The sequence below is a fragment of the Priapulus caudatus genome, unplaced genomic scaffold (genome assembly GCF_000485595.1).
Source record: "Priapulus caudatus unplaced genomic scaffold, Priapulus_caudatus-5.0.1 Scaffold2, whole genome shotgun sequence".
Classification (NCBI taxonomy): Eukaryota; Metazoa; Priapulida; class Priapulimorpha; order Priapulimorphida; family Priapulidae; genus Priapulus; species Priapulus caudatus.
Genome location: NW_014577063.1, coordinates 914557 through 927052, shown reverse-complemented (window position 1 = coordinate 927052; position 12496 = coordinate 914557). Strand labels below are relative to the sequence as shown.

General features: G+C 40.7%; 1 long non-coding RNA gene across 1 annotated transcript in view; it reads left to right on the top strand.

The window, feature by feature from the left end:
• Positions 1–10897: 10897 nt before the first annotated feature.
• Positions 10898–12496, top strand: part of LOC106819772 — a 4565-nt gene continuing 2966 nt past the window's right edge. Inside the window, exons 1-2 of the long non-coding RNA XR_001395500.1 lie at positions 10898–11147; positions 11460–11534. This is a non-coding gene — a long non-coding RNA (uncharacterized LOC106819772). The remainder of the gene's footprint in view (positions 11148–11459; positions 11535–12496) is intronic.

Here is a 12496-nt window from a genome sequence, read left to right as displayed (position 1 = left end):
TAATTAGCGTAAACAACATGCCTGCGCTCGGAATCCCGCACGCGTCGGTGTGGCGCGTACGTAGTGAGTCGCAAACGCTGCAATGCGCAATTTCCGGCGGTAAAATATTATCCGTCAGAACGTATTCTTATTCACGCGAATTATAATAGGTCTATGTGATAAATAAAATATTGATCTAGCATTTGGTGCACGTACGTGATCATACGTACGTGGTCATACGTACATGGTCATAGTACTGTGTGATCTGGATCTCGATCATACGTGTCATACGTGATCATACGTGATCATACGTAATCATACGTGATCATACGTGATCATACGTGATCATACGTGATCATACGTGATCATACGTGATCATACGTATCACGTTCATCCCACTGTTTCAAGGTTACCTAGAAAAAACAAGAATTTTTTAATTACGCGGTGGATGTGTGAAAGGTGGAATTTCATTAATCCCCAACGAATGGCCAAACTCCGTGTAAATTGCATGACCTACGATAATGGGCTCTACGCTTAGTGTTACCACTAAAATTTGATTTTGAAATCTGAATAAAAGAACATTTTCGGCGAAAAAAATCTCATACAGAAACTTTTCAGAAAGGAGGATTACCTCGGGCGTCTACGTGATGTGTTCAATCAATTTTGCAATACGGTAAACATGAAAAAAGCGGCGATAAACACTCGTTCGTTCGTCTTTTTTCTCTTTATTCTCTCACTTCGCTCACACACAACGCACACCACACGGCGCCGCACGCACGCACGCACAACAAACACAACACACACGCACACAAACCACCAACACCACGCAGAGAGAGGAACAGAGAAAGACCACAGAGAGCAGAGAGAGAGAGAGAGAGAGAGAAAGGGAGAAAAAGAGAAGGAACCTATTCATCGACAGATTGAGAATAACAAATACACGCTAATTGGCGTAACGTTTCGACCAGACGTTGCATGGCTCGTAAATTGCATTGCATTATGAATACTAGTGTATGATGCCGCGCACGTGGCTATCAGTTTTGTAATAAAATTTCATTTTGAATGGTTTTTCTACGCGATTTATCATTATTACCGTTCATTTTCCTCATAGTTTTGTTTTGGCTTCCCATGTCTCGGCGCTTGCTTGTTACCAATATTAACATGAAGATGGAGGTACTTCTAGCACTAGATTTCTATGATAACATTCCATCAGTAGATCTCACTTAAGAAATAGGAGAGACGGTACTGCATGTAAGGTGCGCCGCTGATATACTGTCAGTACACAATCTGGATGTGTGTTAGCGCATGCGCAATATCTCACCAGAAGACGTTATATTTTGTATGAATGTGCATTTAATATGGGTTAGAGGTATCCCAGCATAGATTTATGTAATAAATTGCTATCAGCAGACCTGTGTTATAATTAGGGGGCGCCGGTAGCTGCAGGGTGCAAAACTCGTACTTCATCCCCTCCGTCCTTCCCTTGCACCCCCGAGTCTCCTCGATCAGCCCCTTCTTCTACCGCCTTCAGCTATCATCCCTGCGCCGTTCCTCAGTCTCCCATCCCTTTCTCCTTCAGCAAGCCTATATATACCGTTTTCTCAGTCCGCTGCTGCATGCATGAAAACGGTGCTCGCGCCATGCACATTATTCCGGGAAGAAGAATATTTCCGAAGGGTAGATGAGGATGAAGATAGAAGATGGCTGTGTGCGAAATCAAACTCTCTCTGAAAGTTAAACTGTACACGCCTCTACAACAATATCTGAACTTATTACATCCGGTACGTTAATCAGGCAAGTAGGTCACTTATACGCGTGTTAGCATACTTATTTTAATTTCGACAATTGTAATTACGCAACTAATAGTTTAGTTGAAGATCGCGGTCGTTAAATCGGCCTATACACTTTCATACAATCAACTAATACATGCGATGTTTTTTAGGGGTTTAATCCGTTTCTCATTGGCGTTCTCTGATAATTACCACGACTATTATTACTAATATTGTACTTGTACCACACACCACAGACACACACACGAGCGCGTGTATATATATATAGTATATAATATATAATAATTTATAATATTATAAGAGAGAAGAAGCCGATTTTCTGACACGGTAATCTTCGCCGCGGTGAGCATCAAGCCCACGCCACCGATCTCAGTGTATATATAGACCATGTGTCGGACACCAACATAGGCTCATCCATATTTGTTAAATCCATTCTTATTTGTAGATATAATAACGATAAATAGGCCTAAATATGGGCGATAATTTTAGCAGTGGGGTGATGTCAGAAAAGTAGAACAGCCGAATTCCCACGAATGTAGCCATCTAGCGGACAAAAGGCAAAACTTTGTTAATACAAGGTTAAACTATGCCAAATTTATACATTTTTTTCATTATGCACTCAGTTGTCAGTTGAGTCTCAAAAGCAGCACAACACACACTTTTAGTGGTTCATTTTCGTTCATTTGCATTTTTTAAATTGTAATTTGTCTGTGTATACATTCGGATATAATATATAACATGGTATAAAAAATTAAATTATTTATTACCCTTATATATCCGTGCGCCGACTCGATGCACCAAGCTCTATCTAGATCCGTCTGGGGCTCAGGCCTCCATCTTTCTCTCTCCTGTCCACGTTTCCTTCGACGTGGTCGCTGGTCATTGGTCTATTCGTACTGCGCAGTTGGCACGCGTCGCACTATGCCGTGATGACCAGTGACAACTGCGGGCGATGAGTCCGCGGGCGACGCGTGAGGGGACGATTCTAAACTCGGTGCTTGTAATGCACCGTATGGGGGTAATAACGAAGTAATAAGGTAATTAATGGCACTGGAAGGCAAAGAGCTGAATGTGGAATACGCATACTAAACATATACGCGTAGGCTAACCATATGCGCGGAGCTCTGCTACAATTGTGTATTTAAAAGGCGAGACGAGGCTTGCAAAGCCAGAGAGGCATACTCATAATAACTTGGCACAATTTGATAACAATGCTGTATATCTAGAAGCTTTGACTACATAGAATCATAGAATCGTTCGAACTGTTTTAGAATATTGTCAAATATTTCTTATTGATTGTTTCTCTGTTACGAATCTATCCTTAGAATTAAGTTTTTTTTAAAGTTATAAAAAGGTAGACCGAGCCACCAGCTACCCTAGAGTGTCGGCTGAGAATTAGCCTTACGTGTATACCATTCTTGTGGGAGGGTGAAAACTGTCTTCTATCCATCCCAGAATCTCTACCCATAGATTGAGTCCGTGCGGCCGGATGGTATTTAGATTGTGAATCTAGTACGTTTCTCTTTCCTGTCTGATGGGGATCGTATGGGTGAAGGGGGTGAAAATATTTTAAAATTGTAAGTATAAAATTGTAAGTATAAAATTGTAAGTATATGTGGCTAAATTTGCTCTTAAAAGTTGTTCCTATGCGTTTTTCCCCGAGCAACGCCGGGTACCAGGCTAGTATATATATATATATATATGCGTACTATATGTAATAAGTTCAGATACTGTTGTTGAGCCGTGTACAGTTTAACTTTCAGAGAGGTTTGATTTCGCACACAGCATTAATCTTCCACATGCTTTATATGGTAACAACAAACGAGAACATGGAAGCCAAATAAAACTATGACGAAAATGTAACGCAAATGAAAATCCCGCAGAAATCAATACGTCATCAGTTTTTATTTGAATTAAAAACTCTATAGCCACTTGCGCGGATATAATCGTATTCATATATATATATATATATAAATGTGTTAAAAAGTGAATCGAAATGCTCTGTGATCATACGTGATCATAAATGATCATACGTGATCATACGTGATCATACGTATCACGTTCACTACTGTTTGAAGGTTACCTAGAAAACAGATATTACGCGGTGCATGTGTGAAAGTGTGAATTTTCATTAATCCAACGCATTGCAAATCCGTTGTAAATTGCATGACCTAGATAATGGGCTCTACGCTTAGTGTTACACTAAAATTTGATTTGAAATCTGAATTAAAAGAAATTTTCAGGAAAAAAAATTCATAAAGAAATTTCCAGAAAAGGAGGATACCTCGGGCGTTCTACGTGATTGTCATCAATTTTGCAATACGGTAAACATGAAAAGCGCGATAAAACATCGTTGTTCGTCTTTTTCTCTTTTTCTCTCATTCGCTCACACACACGCACACACACGCGCACGCACGCACGCACGCACACAAACACCAACACACACGCAGAGAGAGAAAGAGAAAGACACAGAGAGAGAGAGAGAGAGAGAGAGAGAGAGAGAGAGAGAGAGGGAGAAAAAAAGAGAAGGAGACCCTTTCATGACAGATAAGAATAAACAATACACGTTAATTGGCGTACACGATAAGACAGACGTGCATGGCTCGTAATTGCATTGCATTAATGAATACTATTATATCCGCGCAAGTGGCTATACAGTTTTTAATAAAATTTCATTTTGAATTTGTTTTTCTACGCGATTTTCATTTACGTTACATTTTCGTCATAGTTTTGTTTGGCTTCCATGCTCTCGCTTGCTGTTACCATATTAACATGAAGAGGAGGTATTCTAGCATAGATTTCTATGATAACATTCCATCAGTAGATCTCACTTAAGAAATAGGAAGACGACCTTGCATGTAAGGTGCCCGCTGCATATACCTGTCAGTACACAATCTGGATAGTGTGTTAGCGCATGCGCAATATCTCACCAGAAGAGTTATATTTTGTTATGAATGTGCATTTAATATGGTTAGAGGGTATCCCAGCATAGATTTATGTAATAAATTGCTATCAGCAGACCTGTGTTTATAATTAGGAGGGCGCCCTAGCCTGCAGGGTGCAAAACTCGTACTTCATCCCCTCCCGTCCTTCCCCTTGCACCCCCGAGTCCCTCGATCAGCCTCCTTCTTCTACCGCCCTTCAGCTATCATCCCTGCCGCCTTTCCTCAGTCTCCCATCCCTTTCTCCTTCAGCAAGCTATATTATACCGTTTTCTTCAGTCCGTGCTGCATGCATGAAACGGTGCTCGCGCATGCACATTATCTCACGGGAAGAAGAATATTTTCCGAAGGTTATGATAGGATGAAGATAGAAGATGGCTGTGTGCGAAATCAAACCTCTCTGAAAGTTAAACTGTACACGGCTCTACAACAATATCTGAACTTATTACATCCGGTACGTTAATCAGGCAAGTAGGTCACTTATACGCGTGTTAGCATACTTATTTTAATTTCGACAATTGTAATTACGCATAACTAGTTAGTGAGATCGGGTCGTTAAATCGGCCTATACACTTTCATACAATCAACTAATACATGCGATGTTTTTTAGGGGTTTAATCCGTTTCTCATTGGCGTTCTCTGATAATTACCACGACTATTATTACTAATAATTGTACTTGTACCACACACACAGACACACACACGAGCGCGTGGCTATACTATAGTATAGTAGTATACTTACATGATATAATAAATTTAAATATTATAGAGAGAAGAAGCCGATTTTCTGACACGGTAATCTTCGCCGCGGTGAGCATCAAGCCACGCCACCGCATCTCAGTGTATAGGCCCGTGTGTCGGACACCAACATAGGCTTATCCCATATTGTTAATCCATTCTTATTTGTAGATATATAACGATAAATAGGCCTAAATATGGGCGATAATTTTAGCAGTGGGTTGAGAGTCAGAAAAAGTAGAACAGGCCGAATTCCCCGAATGTATCCATCTAGCGACACAAAAGGCAAAACTTTGTTAATACAAGGTTAACATCATGCACAAATTTATACATTTTTTCATTATGCACTCAGTTGTCAGTTGAGTCTCAAAGCAGCACAACACACACTTTTAGTGGTTCATTTTCGTTCATTTGCATTTTTAAATTGTAATTTGTCTGTGTATTACATTCGGATATAATATATAACATGGTATCAATAGAATTAAATCTATTATTACCCTTATATATCCGTGCGCCGACTCGATGCCCACCAGCTCATCTAGATCCGTCTGGGGCTCAGGCCTCCATCTTTCTCCTCCTGTCCACGTTTCCTTCGACGTGGTCGCTGGTCATTGGTCTATTCGTACTGCGCAGTTGGACAACGCGTCGACTATGCCGTGATGACCAGTGACAACTGCGGGCGATGAGTCCGCGGGCGACCGCGTGAGGGGACGATTCTAACTCGGTGCTTGTAATGCACCGTATGGGGGTAATAACGAAGTATAACGGTAATTAATGCACTGGAAGGCAAAGAGCTGAATGTGGAATACAGATACTAAAATTACGCGTAGTGCTAACCATATGCGCGGAGCTCTGCTACAATTGTGTATTTTAAAGGCGAGACGAGGCTTGCAAAGCCAGAGAGGCATATTCATAATAACTTGCTGCACAATTTGATAACAATGCTGTATATCTAGAAGCTTTGACTACATAGAATCATAGAATCGTTCGAACTGTTTAGAATATTTGTCAAATATTTCTTATTTGATTGTTTTCTGCTGTACGAATCTATCCTTAGAATTAAGTTTTTTTTAAAGTTATAAAGGTAGACGAGCCACCAGCTACCCTAGAGTGTCGGCTGAGAATTAGCCTTACGTGTATACCATTCTTGTGGGAGGGTGAAAACTGTCTTTCTATCATCCAGAATCTCTACCATAGATTGAGTCCGTGCGGCCGGATGGTATTTAGATTGTGAATCTAGTACCGTTTCTCTTTCTGTCTGATGGGGACGTATGGGTGAAGGGGGTGAAAATATTTTAAATTGTAAGTAAAAATTGTAGTAGTAAATTGTAAGTATATGTGGCTAAATTTGCTCTAAAGTTGTTCCTATGCGTTCCCGAGCAACGCCGGGTACCAGGCTAGTATATATATATATATATATATACGTACTATATGTAATAAGTTCAGATACTGTTGTTGAGCGTGTACAGTTTAACTTTCAGAGAGGTTTGATTTTGACACAGCCATATCTTCGCATCTATGCCTTCATATGGTAACAATACGAGACATGGAAGGCCAATCAAAAAACTATGATGAAAATGTTAACGCAAATGAAAATCCCGCAGAAATCAATACCGTCACAGTATTTATTTGATTAAAACTCATATAGCCACTTGCCGCGCGGATATAATCGTATTCATTATATATTATATATAATATATGTAGTTCTTAAAAAGTGAATCGAAATGCTCGCTACCCTGTGGTCGTCTGGCTTCTAACTTCTAACTTAGTATAGCAATTTCTTAAATGAAACTTTTTTTGTTACAATTTTTATATATACATTATAATAGCACAACACAAACCACGCAAACAAATCCCCGTGGGTAGCTCAGTCGAGCTGTGCCCGTAGAGGCTGTCCAGGCCTCTTCTTACAGATGTCCCTAACCTATATATAATATCAGTATATATATATATATATATATATAATGTTGAATCGAAACCAAATCGCTGTTGTGATCCTGTCTGGGAAGATTAAATTGTATAATGTACGAGCGTTTTGTCATCAACTTAACATGCCCGGCGCAATAATTGTAGCGCGTAGATATCACGTATATATCACCTTCTTTTAAGCATTCTCACTTTCTTATTCACAAATTTGTCTATCTATCTTCACACGCACGCACGAGCGGGAATGAAATTCGTGTAGGATGTTTACGTGTAAAATGTGAATAATAAAATGTAATTTAACCGAGTTTAACTTACTAACTCGGTTTAACGTAAATATATCTTCCTATGCGTGTCATTGAATAATTCTGTACAGGTCCAATTTCCTCTTTATAATCAACGCACTAGCATAGGCGCAACTTCAAGCTTATAGAGCTCGATACGATATGTGACGAGATATGCTAGTGCGTTGATTGCTTTGCTCATGTACAATATATCCGCCTATGGCTCTTGTTATCTCCCTTCCTCTGCACAGGTTTGGAGCCCAACTAGCTCGCACGTCGACCTTATTTGCAATAATGGACCACTTCGAGAAACGTAGCGACAAAAACATTTTGATTCGCATGGCATGATTTTATAGGTGTTCGCGCGATCAAGGCGTATATTAATCATACGGTACATCGTTTCTATGCTGTAAATAATACCCGCTCGCACAGCAGTGAATCATTTCGTAGCTAGCCCAAGGCTTTCGCGCACACTCCGGATTATCTCCGCTTTTCATATTTACCCTTGACCTACGCGGTGATGAATGAAGTGAAAGATGAAGGATTATGAAGATAGTCGCTTGCAGTTTCCGACTGACGTGTCACCTATACGTGAGAAATATGAAAACATGGGTATCATTGCAGATATAATCTGCAACACAGTCCTACAAAGAGCTTTTTTTTTTCGAATTTAATAGTTCGAATTAATTAGATCTTTGAGTTATAATCGGAGCGCCATGTTACGAATGCTATAGGAGACACCAAGAGCTAAAAATACGTGTATATGTATATATATATATATTATTTGTAAGTATTATTAGCTCTTGGTGACACGCACATGGGCACGCGGTCAGTATAACGATGAGTTATTCTGACCTATTCCAGGTTCAATCCCACCAGAGAAATGTAAATACATTAGTAGTCATTACATATTGTCAATGGCGGTCACCTTCACACACCTTCAACACAACTCACGCGTGGCTTTGCCTACCAATTAAGCAAATTGGGCTGGCTACGCTCCTGTATTCCCAGCGTATCATTATAAATCCGGTGGTCCGGATAGGGTGATTACTCGAGCTCGTATTCGCTTTCATCCTTCAGATCCATGGCACTGGTCGTAATGGCTGCGACGGAAAGCGCAATAGCTAACATCCGTTCGCTAACATAAGCGCATAAACCACGCCCACTTGATCAAGATTCTATCACCAATGCCCCCAAATATATCCGCTATCTATGACTATCTAGGTAAAATTTTCCGCTAATAATTCTTAGAATGCCAACACATTGTGTCCTTTTCCCCCCAACACTACTATTATTGTGTGATCTCTAACTAACAGATTACTAAATAGAGGGATTAACACTAAAAGGCCGCTGCAGCATACGGAGTTAGCGTTACTGCACCTGATGCACTGCCTGCTATAATTTCACCGGTAATATCTTCCATTTATACGGCAGCACGTTGCGAGGTGAAGGTATTTCCTGTGTAACCTCTTGTGCTATATACAAACAACGCAAGTTTGTCCATGAGGTTGGCTTAAATCGTGAATGGCTACGCCTAACTGTAAAGGTACACTAGACTAGACACGCGATTTTCAGGTAATACGCCAGTATAGGCAACAGAGAAAACTAAACGTAGAATTACCGTTGCCTGCATGCGCAAGCTACTTACAACGGCAAGAAACCGTTTGATGACATATTACATGTACCAACAGATAATCGGAGACAGCGGATAAACCTTATCCTTTGTAATGCTGTAGACGTTTTTTTACGTTTTACATCACCATAATTATTGTCCCATTAAACTATTAATTGCCATTATAGATATAGATTATGGATAACGAATCAAGTACTGCTCTGTCTTCGTTGTAATGAGATAGCAGTAGCACACAAAACTTTATTGTGTAATTTTAAAGTCGAATAAAAACCTGCGAAAGCCTTGAATTAACATAATCGTGCATATCAGTAAGGATTACAAGGTCAAAACGAAGCTGCCCTTTCTTGTGCCGTGCGTGCATGATGCATAAATCTCGTCTCTGGCCATACCATGGCATTCCTACGTTTACAGGTCATCACGTTTTCATCGCTATCAGTTTCATCTGACGTTCTCTTTTATGACTTCACTCGCGTACTGATCGTGCATGTTGCGCACGCTTCGCCCATGTGGATTTGTTCTCTGTATAAGTGCACAGGTGAAGTATTCTTTGAAGTAAGCTATACTTGCTTAAAAGTGCCGCGTACGGGTTCGCTCACATTACTAGGTGCGGTATTCCATGACAATGTTCTATACGCGATAGGACTGCAATTCTAAAACTCGAAAACATGTCGTTCATAGTTGGTTGTGTTTATATTTCCATTTACCATGACATGCGTGACATATTTTCAATTTCAATCCGAGAATGCAACTTATTATTCTATCAACGCCATTTCAATATTAGGTCGAAAGCGTAATCGATATATCGATATGAAAATACCTCTGACTCTCCCTAAACGTTATTCACTCGCTCGGCTCGGCACATGGTCCTTCAAATGTCACGTAAGCTTGCTAGAATAGACACATAATTGTCTTTCAACAGACATTCCTCGTTATGGCAAACTGTTGTTTGAATAGCTTGAATTTTTTATAACAAAATTCTGCAGCAACGTAGCACGAACTTTACATCGAGATGGCCCTGAACTATAGCCACCGTCACGCTAATAACGTATCAGAGCGGTCCACCCTCGGCCCGAGTGTTCCCTACTGGCGGCAGTCTATCTCAATTACTTTCACTTGGCAAATAAAGGCTCATTGTGTCGCGAACGGCGCGTGTCGCTCGCCGCAGTGGTCGGAGGGATTTCAAAGCCTGAACAAATAATATGGTCTTGCGCGTCCTTGCGTCCACGATTTAGCCCAGGTCTGCCGCCTTTGCTACCAAGGACAGGCGATGGTCGGCAAAGCGTATCGTAAACACCAACGGGGGGAGGGGGTATAGTGGTGTGGTAAGGGGCGAGAGAAATCCGAGGGCCATGTACCGACGGTAAACATTTTCAGCAACAACAACAAACAAAAAACAACAACAATGCCAGCAGCGGGTTGACCAGGTGCTCACCCCACCCGCCCGTCCGCGTCTACACACGCACTCCTGATTGCACACGGTCGTTCCCACCGTTAGTTTCGTAATGATTAAGACTCGCTAAGCACTCGTTTAAATCGGCCAGCGAAGCGTTACTGACTGACGATGACGGCCCCGACGACTTTCACTCGTTACAACTGCACCGTAGTCGCGAGCGACTGTCGGACGTCTAGTCCGCAGCATGGTCGTCTATAAAATTCGCTCGCCGTATGCCAATGTCGTGAGCAAGGGGATGCAGAGGTGAAACAAAGTCGGACCAGTTTACACGCGCGCACGCGATCGCTAGGAGATATTTGCGCATCAGGGAAGCAGCAGCAGCGGACGCGTCGGCGGAAGGTTTACAGCATCCGTCAACAACAAATACACACGCGGAGTACATTCGTCGATTCGCTCGAAAGTTAAAAGGTGAGTGCCCGCGTCATATAAGTTCTTAGTTGCGGCACGTTCCCCGCTCACTTTAGCGATGATAGCTACCCATTAATGTTTGATAACACTATAAGTAGCGGTAGCCGAAGAAATTCGTCTTTTATCCGTACTGTATATATATATATATATATATAGTTTACTGTATACAGTCGATAAAACATACATCAAAATGGATTTTTACGGCTTAAACCTAACGCGAATCAATTCCGTATAACCTATACGCAATCAGTTGGGTAGCAGCAGCCGAATGCGAGACGAAGATGACATTGCGTTTTTCTTAAACTGTGTTAGATCATCTTAGCAGACGGCGTAAGGACATCGCGTGAGATGAAAGCAATCAGCCTACTTGTCCTGGCCGTCGTGCTGGTACGTAAGTACACCCCGTTAGAGGACGTAGGTACGTAAGCGCAAATCCCGCGTTTACGCATCACCACCGAGGCAATGTTAAGATAGTTGGCATGCGCTATAATAAGGCGCTATGTAAGGCTGGCAATTAAATCGAATCGCCGCTATCACACACACACACACACGCACAGTCGCACCACACACGCACACAGCACACACACACACACACACACACACACACACACACCGCACACACACACACACCACGCACACACACACACACACACGACACACACAAACACCAGATAGATAGATAGATAGATAGAAATAGAATAGATAGATAAATAGGCATGATAGATAGATAAATAGATAGATGGATGATTAGATAATATAATCGATAGATAGATAGATAGGATAGATAGATAGATAGAAATAGATAGATGATAGCATAGAAGTAAGAGATAGATAGATAGATAGAGATAGATAGAATAGATAGATAGCATAGATAGATAGATAGATAGATGATAATAGAAGATAGATAGATAATAAGATAGATAGATAGATAGATAGATAGATATAGATAGATAGATGTAGCATAGATAGATAGATAGATAGATTATGATAGATAGATAGTAATAGATAGATCAGATATAGTTAGATAGATAGAGCGATAAAGATAGAGAGAGAGATAGATAGATCGTTAGATAAATAGACAGATAGATAGTAGATAAGATAGATAGATAGAGTAGATTACGATAGATCGATAGATAGATAGATAGATAGATACGATAGATAGAAAGATAGATAGATAGAGATGAGATAGATAGCTATAGATAGATATAGATAGATAGATAGATACGATAGATAGATATGATTAGATAGATAGATAGACCGATTAGACAGATTCGCTAGATGATAGATTAGATAGCTAGATAGATAGATGATAGATAGAAGCAGATAGATAGATAGATAGATAGATAGTA